The 18,936-nt window shown below is 43.5% G+C and overlaps 1 protein-coding gene across 1 annotated transcript in view; it reads left to right on the top strand.

The window, feature by feature from the left end:
- The first annotated feature begins 3,601 nt into the window (after positions 1–3,601).
- Positions 3,602–18,936, top strand: part of BTBD9 (BTB domain containing 9) — a 398,742-nt gene continuing 383,407 nt past the window's right edge. Inside the window, exon 1 of the mRNA XM_065913307.1 lies at positions 3,602–3,755. The gene's annotated coding sequence lies outside the window, so the exon portion shown is untranslated. The remainder of the gene's footprint in view (positions 3,756–18,936) is intronic.

Genomic DNA, 18,936 nt, shown 5'->3' with positions numbered 1-18,936 from the left:
TTTGGCAAAATGATTGCTCCCTTATCTGTATTACTTTATATATCCCTCATGTCACTTCATACAGAATTCTAATATAGTATGTAGTATACTATGTTAGCGGAGAAGGCAATAGCAACCCACTCCAGTACTCTTGCCTGGAAAATCCCATGGACAGAGAAGCCTGGTGGGCTGCAGTCCATGGGGTCGCTAAGAGTCGGATACGACTGAGCGACTTCACTTTCACTTTTCACTTTCATGCACTGGAGAAGGAAATGGCAACCCACTCCAGTGTTCTTGCCTGGAGAATCCCAGGGACAGGGGAGCCTGGTGGGCTGCTATCTATGGGGTCGCACAGAGTTAGACACGACTGAAGTGACTTAGCAGCAGCATCATACTGTGTTAGAGTCACAGTTCATTCAATTTATACCTTGATTTGTTTAAGAAAGAACTATGGCAATTAGTTACTTATTTTTATGTTTATCTTCCTTCCAAAGCTGTGAGATTCTTGAGTAACTGTATCATATCCATATCCATAGTTTCTGGTCATAAGCTGAAACACAACATACTGATTCTGTGTGGTGAAATGAGGATTTGCAGTGTGGTGTTATAAGCAAATGAGTCTAGTGTAAAGTTAAGAGGACTGTCTGGGAATCTATGTGAAGATCACAAACATCTCCTTTGGTAGATGGGAAACCAAAGTGTGGAATAGTTAAGTGATTTGCCAAAGGTTACTTAGCTAGTTAGTGGCCAGAACCCAGACTGGAATCTCAAACACCCATCAACTAGTCCAGTGTATCTCTACTGCCTCACTCAGCTGCAGCTCTTGCTCACCAATCACTCTTGTGTTGCTAATCCAGTCAGCGCTTTTCAGCCCTTTATACGCCTGCCCTATGTGTGGTCTCTGATTCTGCCGAGACCATCCTGCAATCCTTTCCCACCTGGGCTTCAGAGGCACTCCACTCACCTAGTTCTTTTCTCTCTCTGGCCATTGTTCCTCGGACTTTGTGCGCTTCTGTTCATCTGCCACAGCCTTAGTGCTTCCCAGGGATCTATTCTTCGTCCTCCTTATCATTTCTTCTGTGTTTTGATTGATCTCATCCACACCCCAGACTTAAAGTACCAAATTATAAATTAATGTCCTCTAAATCTATTTTAACTCAACTTGTCTCCTCACTCACAAATCTGTGTAATTCAACTGTTGAGTGGATGTTTATTTCCCTCTGAATGTGAAGGTTCCCTCCATTAAGTCACAGTCACATTGCAGTCATCTCTGATAGAACCTAATCAACTGCATTCTTTAATCTAAATGAAAGAGAATGTAGCAGGGGACCAACTATCATCTTTATTACAGAATGTATTAATTTCCTATTGCTGTTGTATCACGTTACTACAGACTTGGTGGCTTAAAACAACACAAATTTATTATCTTACAGTTCTGGAGATCAGAAATCTAAAAATCAAGGCATTGGGAGGGCTGTGTTCTCTCTGAGGGATCTGGGGAAGAATCTTTCCTTGCCTCTTCCAGCTTCCAGAGGCCGACTGCATTCCTTGGCTCCATCTTCAAAGCCAGTAGTGCAGATTCTTACCATCTTTCTCTCTGACCTCTGCTTCCATCATCATCTCTCACTCTCTGACTCTGACCCTCCTGCCACCAGCCCAGCCAGATAATCCAAGATAATCTCCCCATCACAAGATTCTTAATTTAACCCACCTGCAGGACTTCCCTGGGTGGCCCAGTGGTTAAGACTTCATGCTCCCAGTGCAGGGGGAGCAGGTTTACTCCCTGGTTGGGGAACTAAATCCTTCGTGCTGTGTGGCACAGCCAAAACAAAGAAACAAACAAACAAAAACCCAAACCAAAAAAGCAAAACAAACAAAAACCAACTTAAAAAAAAAAGCAAACAAACAAAACCCTTCAAAGTCCCTTTGGCACTAAGGTAGCATTCACAGGTTCTGGAGATAAGGGCATGAAAATCTTTCAGGACCTGTAATTCTGTATACAACTGAAAATACTGGTATTGAATATTACCTGTGGACAGAGAGCTTCCTGATGCTAAACTCTGGAATTACTTAGGTTTATTAACTCTGCAGCTCTGGACCAAGAACCCTCAACTCCACCCCCAGGCTCCACTTCTGATGAATCAGAGAGGAACACAAAGATAGTTCCCTGATGGAAGCTTTCCTTTAAGAGATGGGGGAGAAAAAATGGATGGGCTACACATATCCAGTTTCTCCTTTTAAATTCACCAATCAGGAAGTCACTGCTCCAGCAAGGAGTGAGCTAGGGCAGGTGCAGTGACATCTGTTAATAAAATATATGATATGTGTATGAGTGTAGAATGTTTCCCCAACAAACATGTCCATTTTTAAATACATCATTGTGCATGCTAACTCACTTCAGTCATGTCTGACTCTTTGCGACCCAATGGAACATAGCCTGCTAGGCTCCTGGAGAATCCCACAAAATACATCATCATATCCCACAAATCTGATACCTACTGGAAGTGTCATCAGCATTATATGATTTCCTGGATTACAAACTGGTGGATGACCCAGACTCATTTTTCTTCGCTTCTTGTTAAATGTTTCCACCACCTACCCCAGACATTCTAGAAGCTTTGCCTACTCATTTATCCCTCAGTCAGTGCTGTCAATGCTACCATCTTAACAGTGCTCACATCTGTCCTTTCCTTTACATTCCCTCTTCCAAAACTTTGGTTAAGGCTCTGATCACTTCTTATCTGGGGTACAGCAATAACTGATCTCTCTGCCTCAAGCTTTGCTTTTCCTGTCTTTGACTTCCATACTTTTACTCAGGAAGCTTCCTTTGGCTGGAACTATGTCCTTTCTAGTCACTCTCTCCAAAGCCCCGCAGTTCGGACCTCTAAGCCCAAGGGTCAAGCAGAACTGACCGTCCAACACTCCTGATCAGACTTGATACTAGGTTTCCCTGACTCCACAGTCTATCCTCTTAACTGCTCTTGCTTGACTGCCTTCCTTATAATAAAGATACTTTAAAGTCTAGTGAGCTTTATACTTTAAAAAGCACTTTTGCATACATTATTTTTAGCCGCACAATTCTACAACGTAGGTAGGATAGGTATTGTTATCCTCACTTATAAAAAGAAGAAACAAAAGTCGGAGGTATTCAAGGCCGGGTCCATCGCACGCTGCTGCGGAGTTAACGAGTGTCACTAGGCATTCTTTCACATTAACCGTGCACTCAGCTCCAAAGGTCCCAGTTCTTGGAAAAGCCTTCCTGCACTTCGCAGAAGTAGCCAACGGGATCCGCTCCAGTCGGGACAGGAGTCTGGAGACCCTGCCGTCTCCCCGACAGGCGCCCGGGCGATCACGACGGGGACCTCCCCGTTTGCAGTGACGCGATCGGTGACGCTATACAGTGACGCGTAGTGACGTAACTCACCGGGAGCCAGGTGCCGGCCGGGCAGCCACACCCTGGAGCCCCTTGATCCAGAGGGCAGCGGGTCGGGCGGGTGCGGGAAATCCGCAAAACCCGCGGGACGCGACCTCCCGGCCCTGAACCCGTGTAACCGGCCGGCCCGCCGCCGATCGGTTGCTACGTGACGCAAGCGCGCAGAGGCGCGTGCGCGGCCACGGCGGTGTGCGTGAGAGCGGACGCGCGCCGCGGCGGCGGCGGCGGCGGCGAGGACGGCGGCGACGGCAGCGGCCGAGGGGGCGGCGGCTACGAGGGGGTTGCGGAGCGGGCGGAAGAGGCGTCCGTGCGGGCTGTGAGGTCGCAGAGGATCATCGTGGGGGTGAGTAGCCGCGGCCTTGTGGGGGAGGTGGGGCCCGGCCGCACCTGCTGCGCGGGCCCGGGGCGCGGGGACGCGCGCCCCTCCGCCGCCTACTCAGGGGGGCGGGGAAGGAGCGCCGACGGGGGCTGACGAGGGTCAGTTCCTTGGCTCGGGCGCTCCGGAAACCGGCCGCCTGGGGCCGGCGGAGACTTTAGTTCTGGAAGCGTCTGGGGGACCTCGGGGCGGCTCTGCCAGGCTCCCGAGCCGAGGACTCTGAAGCCCGAGAAGTCCGGCTCCCTGAGCAGCCTCGCATCCTGCCTGAGACGAGGCTGCGCGGGACTGAAGGCGAGGCGGAACCGGGAGCGCAGTGGTTGGGGTTCGGATAAGTTGGGCCCTGCTAGGGGCCCTCAACGCCTCTACCCTGGTCGGGCTCAGAGGAGGAGCCGGTTGTTATGGAGAGAGTTGTGAATCAGTGCCCGCGCGCCGCGTCAGACACACCCACGACCGGGGGCAGGAGATCTGTCACTGTGGAGAGGGGGCGGGCAACTTGTTGCCTGGTGTTTCCAACTTCGGGAGTTGTGTGCACGTGTTTGATGCACGCTGAAAACTTTGTCGGCGCTTAGCATTTTATCACGCTGTTGCTACAGATCTTGAAGCCAAGGAGTGGATAGACATCCTTAGTTCTTCCTCCAAATACTCACATCAGCTGTTTTATTTCCCTAAACCATGTTGTGCTTCTGTCATTATTAGGGCCAAGTAAGTGTGGAGGCGCTGCCTTTTATCTTCTTTAAAAGTACAGGCTTGATAGTTACTAGGCAGAAAACACAGATTCTGTTCCGCGTGTGGACTGGAAAATGTTGATGGTCGGATAAGCTTGATTGGGTGCAGCTTATCATCAGCCCAGTGCTTTCTTAGTGGCTTGGACTCCCTTGCCTAGTGACCATGCTCAGGAGAAAGTATTGGAGGTGGGAAAGAAGTCAAGTCTTTTCTGATCGTTGATGAAGGCAGTGCCTAGAAACGGTGGAAAGGTAGGCTGTACTGAAATGTAATCGTGATTTGTGCAAGAAAATTGAAGACAATAACTTGTAACTTCTCATTCAGTTCGAAAAGTCTGTGATTCAGTTTCACAACTGAGGATCTATAATGTTTGTTACTTGAGGTTCTTATATCTTGGAGCCAGCGATAACCTTGCTCTGTAGCACTTCGAGTACTGAGACTTCAATATTTCTTGTGCTCTGGACAATAGTAGCTTTTAGGACAGGAATCACATTTGTTTCCTTCAGGGCCATGTCTCCAGCACCTACAGAAGTGCTTGCCACAGAGTAGACACAGTAGATATTTATTATATGTGACACTGTGGATAAGTCGTGTATCAGTGCTTAGCAAGCAGTTAGCTCAGTCCATCAAGTAGTTAATACATATGCTGCCTGTGCCCAGTATTATGCTGTATGTGGGAGGAGGATTGTGGGATTACAAATGACTTTGAAAGACCTGGCTTTTTTCCCTTAAGAGTGAAAACAGTATAGCTGGGAAAATAAAGCATATTATATAAAATAGCTATGAAACCAGCTGAGGCATTCTGTAGACAGGTGCTGTGTGAGGTGCTGTGCTTTCAGTACAAACTTAGAAAAGATTGAGCTCATCTTTGGAAGAAGTGGAAACTTTCTTTTAGAGATAAGTCATATGTTTGAGAAACTAGTGTGAATTAGGTAACGGGGGGAATATATTGCAGCGACTTACATGTCCCATGACAGGGGATAGTTGGAGAGAGAAGGTTTAGCAGGTTCGGAAGGGGAAGTGTTAAGACTCAGGGAGGCTTATCAGCATCTCACTGATAAAACAGCCTGCTTCCTGGGAGGGATGGGAGTCAACGTTACTCAGAGTAGAGTCTTAGACAAGAGTAAGTGTTATTCTTACTTAAAGTGAAAGGGTGTTATAGTTGAACCAAAAGCAGGTATACCTCTGATTTCAGTACGAATTTGAATAAATGCCTCACTACTGTGCGCTTATCTTATGTATTTAGTCAGCAGTGCATGCCCTCATTTCTAAAATCTACCTGATGTGCTGGGGCCGTTCTATTGGAAATGTACTGAAATGAGGTACCCAAAGCAATTATCCAGCTACTCTCAGTGACACAGTTTTCCTTGGGATTATCTCTTACAGCAGTCTGTGAGGTTTGTAGTTCCTGCTGATCCTGTAAAATATACAAATCATGTTAGCTGGGAAAGGAGTCTGTTTGAAGGATACTAAAAAATATTGACAAAAAGATTTTGAGAAAATTACAGATGGTGCTGCTAAATATTGAACCTTCACTCTTTATCTTTTGTTGTAATGTGAGCTTTCTTTTGAGTGTTGCATAAACCTGAACTTGAATTGCTAACCTGTGTAATGTTGCAGCACCAAATGTTGCATTATTTAACAACTCAGCAAATATCGAGTACTGGCTATGGCTGGGCACTGTGTTGGGTGCAGGGACAGCGAAGAAAACACAGTATACTGAGATATCAAGTGTTCATCAGAGGAGACAGACACTAACCATGACATGTTACGGTAGCAGCTCACTATTTTTGGAATAAATAAAATGCTGAAGGACTAGATTACTTTGGCTGGGGAAATAAATCGATAGAGTTAGGGAAAACTTTAAAGATCATGGAATTTAGCCCTGAAGGTTATTTAGTATTTTGTCACATGGAAAAGGAAAAAAAATCATTCCAGGCAGAGGGGAGAGCATTAGCAAAATTGGCAAAGATTAAAATTTAGTGGGAAAACTTTGAGTTCTTCTTTGTAGGCTTCTTATATGGCAGAAGTGATGAGACAGCAAAGTTATGGTTGGAGCCAAATTACGAGGAAGTCTTTTATTCTAAAAAGCCTAGACCTGCCAGAACTAATCCTGTGTTGGTGATGAGAATGATGGAAGGCAGAATAATCAGATCAGAAAGTTAAGTGGCAGTTAATATGCAGAGTTGCTTTAGAGTGGAGAGGCAGGGAAACCAATTAGGATGTAGGTGAGAGGTGCCCATATCTTGAAGAGGGACAGTGGGAGTGGACAGCTTGTAAAGATATTTTAGATGGTAAAATCTCTGAATGTTATGGACAGCTAGAGGTGAGAGAAAGTGAGAAGTCAAAACAGCTTGATTATGAGGACAATCATAATCATCCCTCCTGATGATTATGAGGACAATAGATTAGAAAACACAGGAGGAGGAAGAGATTTACAATGGAGGGAAGAAATGATGGCATGTTAATTTTAAGGCCCCTGTGTGAAGTTTAGAGAGGTCCATTGGCTAACTGGAAGTTCTGCTCCAGGGTTTATCAGACAGTTTAGAAGTGATTGTCATGTAACTGACAGCCTCCAAGGCTACCATGTAGTAGCATTCTAGGACTTAATATAGTCTTTGGAGTTAGGAAAACCCAAAGTCAAATCTCTTATGCCTCTATTGGTTAGATTGAGTAACCTTAGACAAGTTATTTAGCATCTCTAAACCTCTGGGTTTTTCCCCCCTGAAAAGTGGGGTTAATAATACTTTAAAGATTGTTGTGGCAGTTAAGATAGTATGTACACAACAGGACAGTGCCTGGACGATAAATGCTTAAAAAATGACAGCTGTTGCTGTTAGTAGTTGTAATAGTTACAGCTGCAGAGGTAGTGGAAGAAGATAATCACACCCAGAGAAGTTGAGAGTGGAACTGGAAAGAACATGGAGTGGAACTTTTGGATGGTTTCTCTAACTTGAGCATTCATCAGAAATACCTGGAGGCTTTGGTAAAACAAATCTTTGGTAAAAAGATTTCTTAGTGTCCCATCTCCACAGTTTCTGATTCAGTAAGTCTGGCAGGGGCTCTTGAATTTGCATTTTAAATAAGTTCTCATGTGATGCTAATGTTGTTATTCCCAGGACCTCACTTTGAGAACCACTGACTTAGAGGATTGGTGAAGGAAGAGGGGCCAGCATGGAGGCTAACAAATAGATTGAGGTTGATGGAGAATTTAGAGAAAGTTTAGAGAAAAATAAGGAAGTAAAAGCCTGCAGAAACACCATTCTGCTTTCCAGTTCCATGAACTTCAACTCATTCTGATTTCTGTTTCATCCAGAATTTGGTATAATGCTTGGCACCTAACATTGTTTGAACGAAACTTTGAGGCTTTTTAACAGTGTCCTTATGGGTGATTGCACGCACTAACATTCCTTCATCCTTTTATATCTCTGCAGGGTCACTGTTTCTAATTTTATAGACACACACAAACACAATCACTGCAGAAAATTTCAGATAGCTGATGCATAACTAGGTGCTTTTGACTCTGAATTAGATGCCCCCGCCCCCTTTTAAATGTCAGAGAGCCCAGTTAGCAAAATAATTGTCAATAACAAGTGCCAAGACTCTACTCGATGTTATGTGGCATCCTGGAGGGGAGGGGAGTTTGGGGGAGAAGAGATACACGATATGTATGGCTGAGTTCCCATCCCTGTTCACCTGGAACTGTCAACATTGCTAATCAGCTGTACCCCAAAACAAAATAAAAGATTTATTTTAAAAAGTCTGAACATTCTGTCTTAAAAAAAATGCCAAGATTACAATCTGTATCTTTTATTAGGTACTTCGTAGGTTTATAGAGTAAGAAAATAATATACTTTGTGTACCTGGGATGTTTACAATAGGATGGGTAAAATAGGCAAAACTCAAAGGAAAGAAATAGAATAAGATAAAATCACAGAAATGTGGATGGAGAGGAACAGGAACATAAGAACTTCTTTCTTCTCTGCTGATATACTTTGGGTCTTACATGTCTCATATGCTCATATAGCAGAAATGTTAGTGCTAATATCATAGATGTTAGTCCTACATCTATGGTAGGAAGTTATAAGGGAGTTCTTCTGTATTGTTGTTGTTCAGTTGCTCACTTGTGACCAACTCTTTGCGACCCCATGGCCTATACCGTGCAGGCTTCCCTGTCCTTCTCCATCTCCTGGAGTTTGCTCAGACTCATGTCCATTGAGTTGGTCATGGTGTCTAGCCATCTCATCCTCTGTTGTCCCCTTTTCCTTCTGCCCTCAATCTTTTCCAGCATCATGGTCTTTTCTAGTGACTTGGCTCTTCTCATCAGGTGGCCAAAGTATTGGAGCTTTAGCAGCAGTACTTCCAATGAATACTCAGGGTAGATTTCCTTTGATTGACTGGTTTGATCTCCTTGCTGTCCAAGGACTCTCAAGAGTCTTCTCCAACACCACAATTTGAAAACATCAATTCTTCAGTGCTCAGCCTTCTTTATGGTCCAACTCTCACATCCATACGGGACTACTGGAAAAGCTACAGCTTTGGCTATATGAAACTTTGTTGGCAAAATGATGTCCCTGCTTTTTAATATGTTGTCTAGGTTTGTTATAGCTTTTCTTCCAAGGTGCAAGCGTCTTTTAATTTCATGGCTGCAGTCACCATCCGTAGTGATTTTTGAGCCCAGAAAAATAGTCTGTCACTGTTTCCACTGTTTCCCCATCTATTTGCCTTGAAGTGATGGGACTGGATGCCATGATCTTCATTTTTTTGAATATTGAGTTTCAAGTCAGCCTTTTCACTCTCCTCTTTTGCCTTCATCAAGAGGCTCTGTAGTTCCTCTTCACTTTCTGCCATTAGCATGGTGTCATCTGCATATCTGAGGTTATTGATATTTCTCCTAGCAATCTTAATTCCAACTTGTACTTCATCCAGCCTGGCGTTTTGCATGATGTACTCTGCATATAAGTTAAATACACAGGGTAACAATATACAGCCTTGATGTACTGCTTTCCCAATTTTGAGCCAGTTCATTGTCCCATGTCTGGTTCTAACTGTTGCTTGACCTGCATACAGGTTTCTCAGGAGGCAGGTAAGGTGGTCTGGTATTCACATCTGCATTTCCAGATATGCAGATGATACCACCCTAATGGCAGAAAGTGAAGAAGAACTAAAGAGCCTCTTGATGAGATGGTTGAATGGCATCACCAACTCAATGGACATGAATCTGAGCAGACTCTGGGAGGTAGTGAGGTACAGGGAAGCCTGGCATGCTGCAGTCCATGGGGTTGCAAAGAGTCGGACATGACTGAGTGACTGAACAACAACAAATCTGCATGTCTGAAGTTGTTGATATTTCTCCTGACAATTTTGATTCCAACTTGTGATTCATCCAGACCACCATTTCGCCTGGTGTACTCTGCACAGAAGTTAAATATGCAGGGTGACAATATACAGCCTTGCTATAGTACTTTCCTAATTTCGAACCAGTCCGTTGTTCCATGTGTGGTTCTAACTGTTGCTTCTTGATCTGTATACAGGTTTCTCAGGAAGCAGGTAAGATGGTCTGGTATTTCCATCTCTTTAATAATTTTCTAGAGTTTATTGTGATCCACATAGTCAAAGGCTTTAATATAGTCAATGAGACAGAAATAGATGTTTTTCTGGAATTCTCTTGCTTTTTCTATGATCCAACAGATGTTGGCAATTTGATCTCTGGTTCCTCTATGTTTTCTAAATCTAGCTTATACATTTGGAAGTTCTCAGTTCACATACTATTGAAGCCTAGCTTGAAGGATTTTGATCATTACCTTGCTATCATGTGAAATGAGTGCAATTGTATAGTAGTTTGAACATTCTTTGACATTGCCCTTCTTTGGAATTGGAATGAAAACTGCTGTATAAAGAAATCAGACAGTATTTGTGCAAAGATATAAACACAATGAAAAGAGACTTCAGGAATTAAATTGTAGCTAGACCTGTTAGCTACTCAGCACGCTTCATTTGGCTCTTGTTCACTCAATTTATTCTTTCTACTAACATTCGTTAATTACGTATATATTGTGTGCCGGAAACTGTGCAGAGTGCTACACGTAGAGAAATGCTCATTGCTCTGGTTATCCAACACTGGCTTTAGTTAGGGATCTGGTGGCTCAATGGTAAAGAATCTGCCTGCATTGTGGGAGACTTGGGTTTGATCCCTTAGTTGGGAAGAACCCCTGGAGGAGGAAATGGCAACCCACTCCAGTATTCTTGCCTGGAGAACCCCATGGACAGAGGGGCCTGGCGGGCTACAGTCCACAGGGTCACAAAGAGTCCAGCATGACTGAAGCGACTTGGCAGGGCATGATATACATCTTGTGAAAGGAAGATCTGATGCCTGAATTTTACAATCTTAAGACTATCTTGTTATGAGTAGACATTAAGAATATTTGTTGGAAGGACTGATGCTGAAGCAGAAACTCCAGTACTTCTGCTACCTGATACAAAGAGCTGACTCATTGGTAAAGACCCTGATGCTGGGAAAGATTGCGGGCAGGAGGAGAAGGGGCTGACAGAGGCTGAGATGGTTGGATGGCATCACTGGCTCAATGGGCATGAGTTTGAGCAAACTCCAGGAGATAGTGAAGGACAGGGAAGTCTGGCGTGCTGCAGTCCATGGGATTGCAAAGAGTTGGACATGACTGAGCGACTGAACAACAACAAATATTAATATGAGTAGACATTGAAGACTTGAAGATAATTTTATTCAGCCCTATATATGTATGCTAGAGCCATGAGAGAATATAGAGATGTACAGAAATTTTTTTGAAATTTTATTTATTTTTATTTCTGGCCGCGCTGGGTTTCATTGCTTTGTGCCGTCTCTCTCTGGTTGCAGTGAACGGGGGCTGCTACTGTACTGTAGTGTGCCGGCTTCGCATCGTGTGGCCTCTCCTGCCGTGGAGCACGGGCTCTGGGTTCATGGGCTTCAGTAGTCACAGCACACAGGCCTAGTAGTTGCAGCGGGCGGGCTCTAGGGCATGCAGACTTCAGTGGTTTTGGCACAGGGTCTCATTAGCTGTGGCTCTCGGGCTCTTGAGCCCTGGCTCAGTAGTGTGGTGCTCGGGATTGGTTGCTCTGCAGCATGTGGAATTTTCCCAGAGCAGGGATTGAACCTGTGTCCCCTGCATTGGCAGGCAGATTCTTATCCACTGTGCCACCAGGGAAGTCTATAAAATTTTTTAAAGCAATCAAAGAATATATAATTTGGTAGAGGAGAAAAGCATATTTCTCTCAGTTCATGAACTGAGAACTTCCAGATGTTCACGCTAGATTTAGAAAAGGCAGAAGAACCAGAGATCAAATTGCCAACATCCGTTGGATCATCGAAAAAGCAGGAGAATTCCAGAAAAACACCTGCTTCATTGACTACGCTAAAGCCTTTGACTATGTGGATTATAACAAACTGAAGAATTTTTAGAGACGGGAATACCAGACCACCTTACCTGCCTCCTGAGAAACCTGTATGCAGGTCAAGAAGGAGCAGTTAGAACCAGAGATGGAACAATGGACTGGTTCAAAATTGGGTAAGAAGTACATCAAGGCTGTATATTGTCACTCTACTTATTTAACTTATATGCAGAGTACATCATGTGAAATGACAGGCTGGATGAAGCACAAGCTGGAATCAAGCCTGCTGGGAGACATATCAATAACCTCAGATATGCAGATGACACCATGCTAATGGCAGAAAGTGAAGAGGAACTAAAGAGCCTCTTAAGGAAAGTGAAAGAGGAGAGTGAAAAAGCTGGCTTGAAACTCAACATTCAAAAAATGAGTATCAATGGCATTTGGTTCCATCAAGTGAGTGAAAGTTGCTCAGTCATGTCCAACTCTTTGTGACCCCATGGACTATACAATCCATAGAATTCTCTAGGCCAGAAAACTGGAGTGGGTAGCCTTTCCTTTCTCCAGGGGATGTTCCCAACCCAGGTATCGAACTGAGGCCTCCCGCATTGCACACAGATTCTTTACCAGTTGAGCCACAAGGGAAGCCTTGTCGGTCCCATCACTTCATGGCAAATAGATGGGGAAACAGTGGAAACAATGACAGACTATTTTCTTGGACTCCAAAACCACTGTAAATGGTGACTGCAGCCATGAAATTAAAAGGTGTTTATTGGAAGAAAAACAATGACAAACCTAGACAGTATGTTAAAAAGCAGAGACATTACTTTGCTAACAAAGGTCTGTTTAGTTTTTTCAGTTTTTCCAGTGATCGTGTATGGACGTGCGAGTTGGACCATAAAGAAGGCTGAGTGCTGAAGAATTCATGCTTTTGTACTGTGGTACTGGAGAAGACTCTTGAGAGTCCCTTGGACAGCAAGGAAATCAAACCAGTCAATCCTAAAGGAAATCAGTCCTGAATATTCATTGGAATGACTGATGCTGAAGCTTTCACTCCAATACTTTGGCCACCTGATGGAAGAACTGACTCATTGGAAAAGACCCTGATGCTGGGCAAGCTTGAAGGCAGGAGGAGAAGGGGATGACAGAGCACGAGATAGTTGGACGGCATCACCGACTCAGTGGACATGAGTTTAAGCAAGCTCCCTGTACTTCCCTAGTGCCTCAGATGGTAAAGCATCAGCCTGCAATGTGGGAGACCTGGGTTCAATCCCTGGGTTGGGAAGATCTCCTGGAGAAGAAAATGGTAATCCACTCCAGTATTCTTGCCTGGAAATTCTTGCTTTCTCTCATGGACAGAGGAGCCTGGTAGGCTACAGTCCATGGGGTTGCAAAGAGTTTGACACGACTAAGCGACTTCACTTTCACTTTAGGCAAGCTCCGGGAGTTGGTGATGGCAGGGAAGCCTGGCATGCTACAGTTCATGGGTTGCAAAGAGTCGGACATGACTAAGCAACTGAACAACAACAAAACAGAATATGATATGTTATATAAATATTGATCATAGTCTAGATTCTCTAATATTTGAACACCTTAGTGTTCAGTTTTGATTTCAGCTTGTAAGCTTTTATAATATTTCAGAAATTATAGCATGTCATAAATCCTCATTAATCTTCTGGGCTGCCTTTTGGGTCTTTATGTGATACAGGAAATATTCTGGCAGTCTGTGTCCTTGTTTTCTTGGTTTGGAAATATAGTGCATATAAGCAGAAACAGTTAGCCACTGTTAATCAAGTGGCTGCATTATGCTAGGCCTTTTCTACTCATAATAAAACCTTGTAAGTTGGATATTATCCTCATTTTACTAATTAGGCAACTGAGTTTCAGAATGGGGAGAGCAGTTTGCCTGTGTTTGTGACCAGTGAGGTGGGACACGTCTGCAGCCCCACGCTTGGTCTCCACAGCAGTGCTCTTCAGTGCTGTCAGCGTGGGGCCCTAGCATGGACATATCTAGATGAAGAAATCCAGTCTTGCTTCTGCTGATTCGGGGGAAGTTGTTTGAGAAGTAAGACTTTTAATAACTGCCTGAATGATTGAAGCAATTTGATAATATTGTTAGAAATGAAGAAGAAAAGGAGGTAGACAATTAAAGACCCCCATGCGGGTTTTCTGGTGAAGACATGCTATATTTAACCCAAAAGTTTTTGGTTGACTGACAGGTTATTTTACATAAACATTCAGATTTTCCATTCTCTATGCATAGGTGCAGTCTTCTGGAGGAGGAGTTGTACTTTTCCAAGCTAATGACATTTAAAGTAAATTCAGAACTCCTTTTTTATCACTTAGTGAAAAATGTCTTGGTGCTCACCCCAAATTGAAATTTCTCAGCTAATCATCTTTCTTTCCACACCACTTATTCCTTTCACCCACTCAAGTGTTTATTTTTAAAATCTATTTACAAGCTAGATACTTGTGTATATATTCTACTTCTGGTTTGATGTTCTTATTCTGATACCTTTTGAGTCCAATTTTATACATTCCTGGAAATAGTGACTATAATTATCTTTGTAAAGCATAGTTGATTTCCACTAATTTCATAATAAACTTTTAAATAAAATTATAAAAATGGACAAATATTAAACCCTGTATTTGTTATCTATTGCTGTGTGACAAATTGGGGCTTCCCTGGTGGCTCAGCTGTAAAGAATCTGCCTGCAATGCAGGAGATGCAGGTTTGATCCCTGGGTCTGGAAGGCCCCTGGGAGGAGGAAATGGCAACACATGCCAGTATTTGTGCCTGAAAAATTCCAAGTATTCGTGCCTGAAAAATTCCATGGAGAGAGGAGCCTGGGGTTGCAGAGTTGGACAGGACTGAAGCGACTGAACACGGCATGGCATGTAACAAATTGCCTCTAAATTTAGCAGCTTAAAAATGACAAATATTTCTTGTCTAACAGTACCTGTGGGTGAGAAATTTAGCTGGGTGGATTCTGACTCAGTTGTAGACATTCTGTGACAGGTCATCTAAAGACTTGAATGGGGCTGGAGTATCTGCCTTCATGATGACTGCAGCCTTAGGTCTTTGTAGGGCTGCTTGATTATCCTCACAGCATGTCAGCTGGCTTTACCGAGAGCAAGTGATACAAGAGGAAACCATATGCCTTATATACCCTATCTTGACAACACACTGCCACAAAATTCTCTTTGTTATAAGTTGGTCACTGAGTCCAACTGACATTCAAGGGAAGCCTTTTAGGCTCCACCGTTTTGGGGAGGATGTCAAAAGTTTGTAGACATATTTTGAAACAACCATGAGTCTGTCATATGAAGTCGTTTTCTCAGCTGAAATTGATTATCTCTGTTGTAGCACATGCTCTAGTCTTTCTGACTTGTGTATTCACAGTATTTTCTGGAAGGATGCTTTGGAGAAAAGGTGGTAGTTTTTGAAATGTGAAGCTTGGTTTTATAAATTAAGTTTTGTTGGTGATTTTTCTTTTTTTTTCCCCTCAATTTCTTTTTTTTTTTTTTTTTTAAAGTTAATTTATTTGTGCTGCATCTTAGTTGTGGCATGTGGAATCTAGTTCCCTGACCAGGGGTTGAACTCAGGCCCCCTGCATTGGGAGTGTGGAACCTTAGCCACTGGACCACCAAGGAAGTCCCTTCAGTAGCCATTTGACTTTCAGAAGCCCTTCCTGGCCTTTCAGCTTAGGAATTGCCCTACTTGAAGCATGGGGGCTGCTGCTTGGGGAGGCCCAGGCCCCATGGGCATAAGGAATAGGTAGCAAGGTGACCCATCTGTATCATCCAGAACTGAGCTGGCACCATTGTGCCCCAGACCGGGACAGTGTCCCCTGCCCACTGTTGGATATTTTTAAAATTTTTGCATCTTATTAGCTTTATTTCTAACATAGCTGGAACCTATTCCAATTAAGAGGTTATTAATGGCTTTGATAAGAATGGTTTCAGTGGAGCAGTGGGCTGATAATGAGACTTCAGTGGATTCAGGAGTGAATTGCAGGTTAGGAAGAGGTGACGGGTAAAGATAATCTTATGAAAAGTTTGAGTAAATACTGGAAAAGGAATTAGAAACTGTGTGTACAGTACAGTATTGAAAAACTGACATAAGATTTCCCTGGTGGTGCCTTAGATGGGAATCCACCTGCCAGTGGAGTGGACATGGGTGTGATCCCTGGTCTGGGGAGGTCCACATGCTGAGGGCAGCTACAGCCTGCGCACCACCACTGCTGAGACCCAGGTACCTAGAGCCTGTGCTCCGCCCCAGGAGAAGCCACCACAGTGAGCAGTCCGTGCACCACGACTAGAGAGCAGCCCCTGCTTACCACAGCCAGAGAAAGCCCGTGTGCAGCAGCAAAGACCCAGCACAACCAAAAGTAATAAATAATTTTCAAAAAACTGGTCTGTATGCTGTCCACCTTGGCCAAGCTGATATGGGCTTAGTCCAACAAGTTGAAGGTATTTTAAACTGTTTAGGGGTATAGGCTTAACTCCTGAGGTTTGGAGTCAGCTGCTTCCTCTGTAGCCTCCTAGTGAGTCCTTCTGTTCCTGAATGAAATGTGTAGTTTGCACTAATTTGTATATCAATGCAGTATACCTGTCAGAAGATCATCGCCAAATGTGCATCATCATAAATGATGTTTTGGTTAAAAAAAAATGTGATAGGGGAAATTGGTGGAGGAAACCCAGGGCAAGAAAATGATAGCTATGGGATATTGTCAAGCATATACTGTATCCTTCATGTGTTTTATATTATTTCACTGCATCTTTGTAACCACTCTACCAGGGTTGTGGTTATCCCTGTTTTCTGATTGAGGAGATTTAGAATCCATAGCCTTATCTCCCCTTATCTTATCCTAGTTTCTGCCACTGATGGCTGTAAGCTTGGACAGGTTTCTCAGTTTCCTCATTTGTAAAAAAGCTTGGTTATGATCCTTAAGTCCTTTTTAGCTCTAGGTTCCTGGGGATCTGTACTGCTACTGCTGCTAAGTCACTTCAGTCGTGTCCGACTCTGTGCGACCCCATCCCTGGGATTCTCCAGGCAAGAACACTGGAGTGGGTTGCCATTTCCTTCTCCAATGCATAAAAGTAAAAAGTGAAAGTGAAATCACTCAGTCATGTCTGACTCTTTGCGACCCTATGGACGGCAGCCTACCAGGCTCCTCCGTCCATGGGATTTTCCAGGCAAGGGTACTGGAGTGGGTTGCCATTGCCTTCTCCGGGGGTCTGTAAATAGTTACTAAATAGTGTTGCTACTGGGTATGAAAAAAGGCTATTCAGGGTATTTCCCCCTCTAAGTGAATTAATAACTTAGTGGTAACACTGTCCGCTTGTCCAGACTAAATAATTTATTTTCCCATCACACAATGCGTACCCATTATGTATGTGGCCTTAGAAGGCTACTGTAAAATAAATCAAGTAAATGGGCTCGATGACAGGCTCTCCATCAGTTGTTACTAGCCCTGGGCACAGAGCTACCTGTGAGACTGTGTGATGATTTTAAAGTGTGTTATAGGTTAAGTACTAAGTATTTTTATTAATTTAGAAAGTACTTTGGCATGTGGCCTTTAAAAATTACATTATTATGTTACCATAAATCTTGATTAAGGCAACAAAATGTATTTACTATGGCCAGCTTCACAGCTGGGGTGAAATATTTTATAGTGTGTATAATGAGCCGCTAGATGATGGTGATTCTCTGTTCACATCTAAAAAATGAGAGTTGGGAAATTAATTAGAAGCTTTAAAAGTCTATTTAAGTGTGAAAATTAATTTCGAGTAGCAGTATCACGTGCCCAGTGAGTACTAAATAATTGAGAAGGAGGAGGGATAAAAGGAAATTATGAGGCTTTCAAACCTTCTTAAGTCCATTTTGGGAAAAGGTTAGAACAACAATATTATGCTACTGTGATTTTCAAAGGCATCCTTTACAACATGATGCGCAAAGAAACAAAATTTGCAAGTAATAAGCATTTTAAGATTAAATATTCTAATTTTGAGTCAACGTGTCCTAGGTACAGTGTCCTGGCAGGCAGAGGCTATGGTCCTCAGAAGGCATTCTGAAAACTTACAGGGACAGTTTGGTTTTCTTATTTGGTTGAGATGCATATTGTTTTATTATAAATTATTAAAAAAATCTCTTCCTTATAGCTAATGTATTTTTTATAAGTAACTAGTAGGTTCTCAATCTATGAATTTTATTACAGAACAGTAGGCAATATAGCAAAATTTTTGTTATAAAAAGTGGGTGTTGAGTCTGATAGGGGTGTTGGCCACTGCATTAGTTTTCTGTTGATGTGCCACAAACTTACAGCTGGAAACTGCAGCCCCTCATGATAATTTCTGTAGGTCAGAAGTCCAGGCATGGGATAGCTATATTCTTTGCTCTGGGTCTTACCAAGCTGAATTTGAGGGGACTGTAGGGGCTGTGGTCTCATCTGAGATTTGGGGTCCTCCACCAGGCTCTTTGGTTGTTAGCAGAACGGCTGAAGTCCTCATTTTCTTGCTGGCTGTCTGCTGGGGGTCCCTCTCAGCTCCTAGAGGCCACTTTCAGGTCTAACCACAGGGCCCTTTCACAACCTGACAACTTCTTCAAAGCCAGCAGGAAAACCTCTCCAGTTGACTGGAGTGTCTCATATAAGGTTGCCTGATTACAGGATTGATTATAACTATGCCAAAGCCCTCTGGCCTGAGAGAACTTATCATGTGCCAAGGAACATTAGGGAAATGATGTGGAGTCAGAAGGGGGCCAGACTCCATAAGCCTTGAAGGCCTAGTTAAGTATTTTTCCTTCTCTTGTGTTAAGAGGCTTGGGAAGCCACTGAAGGTATTTAAGTGGGGATGGAGTCATGGAGGGGTTGAGGGAAAGAGTTCATAATCAGTTTTATAATGTGACATTCAGTCTGGTTGCTATATGCGGACAGTTTGGAGTAAAAACAGAGAGATGGGTTAGAAACATGGTCTGAGTGAGAGGCAGGGGTGGTGTGGACTAGAATGGAAGTTGCCAAGAAGTAAATGAGTTTGAGAG

Source organism: Muntiacus reevesi, chromosome 20 (assembly GCF_963930625.1).
Source record: "Muntiacus reevesi chromosome 20, mMunRee1.1, whole genome shotgun sequence".
In the NCBI taxonomy this organism is placed as follows: domain Eukaryota; kingdom Metazoa; phylum Chordata; class Mammalia; order Artiodactyla; family Cervidae; genus Muntiacus; species Muntiacus reevesi.
This window is presented reverse-complemented; position numbering and strand designations above follow the sequence as displayed.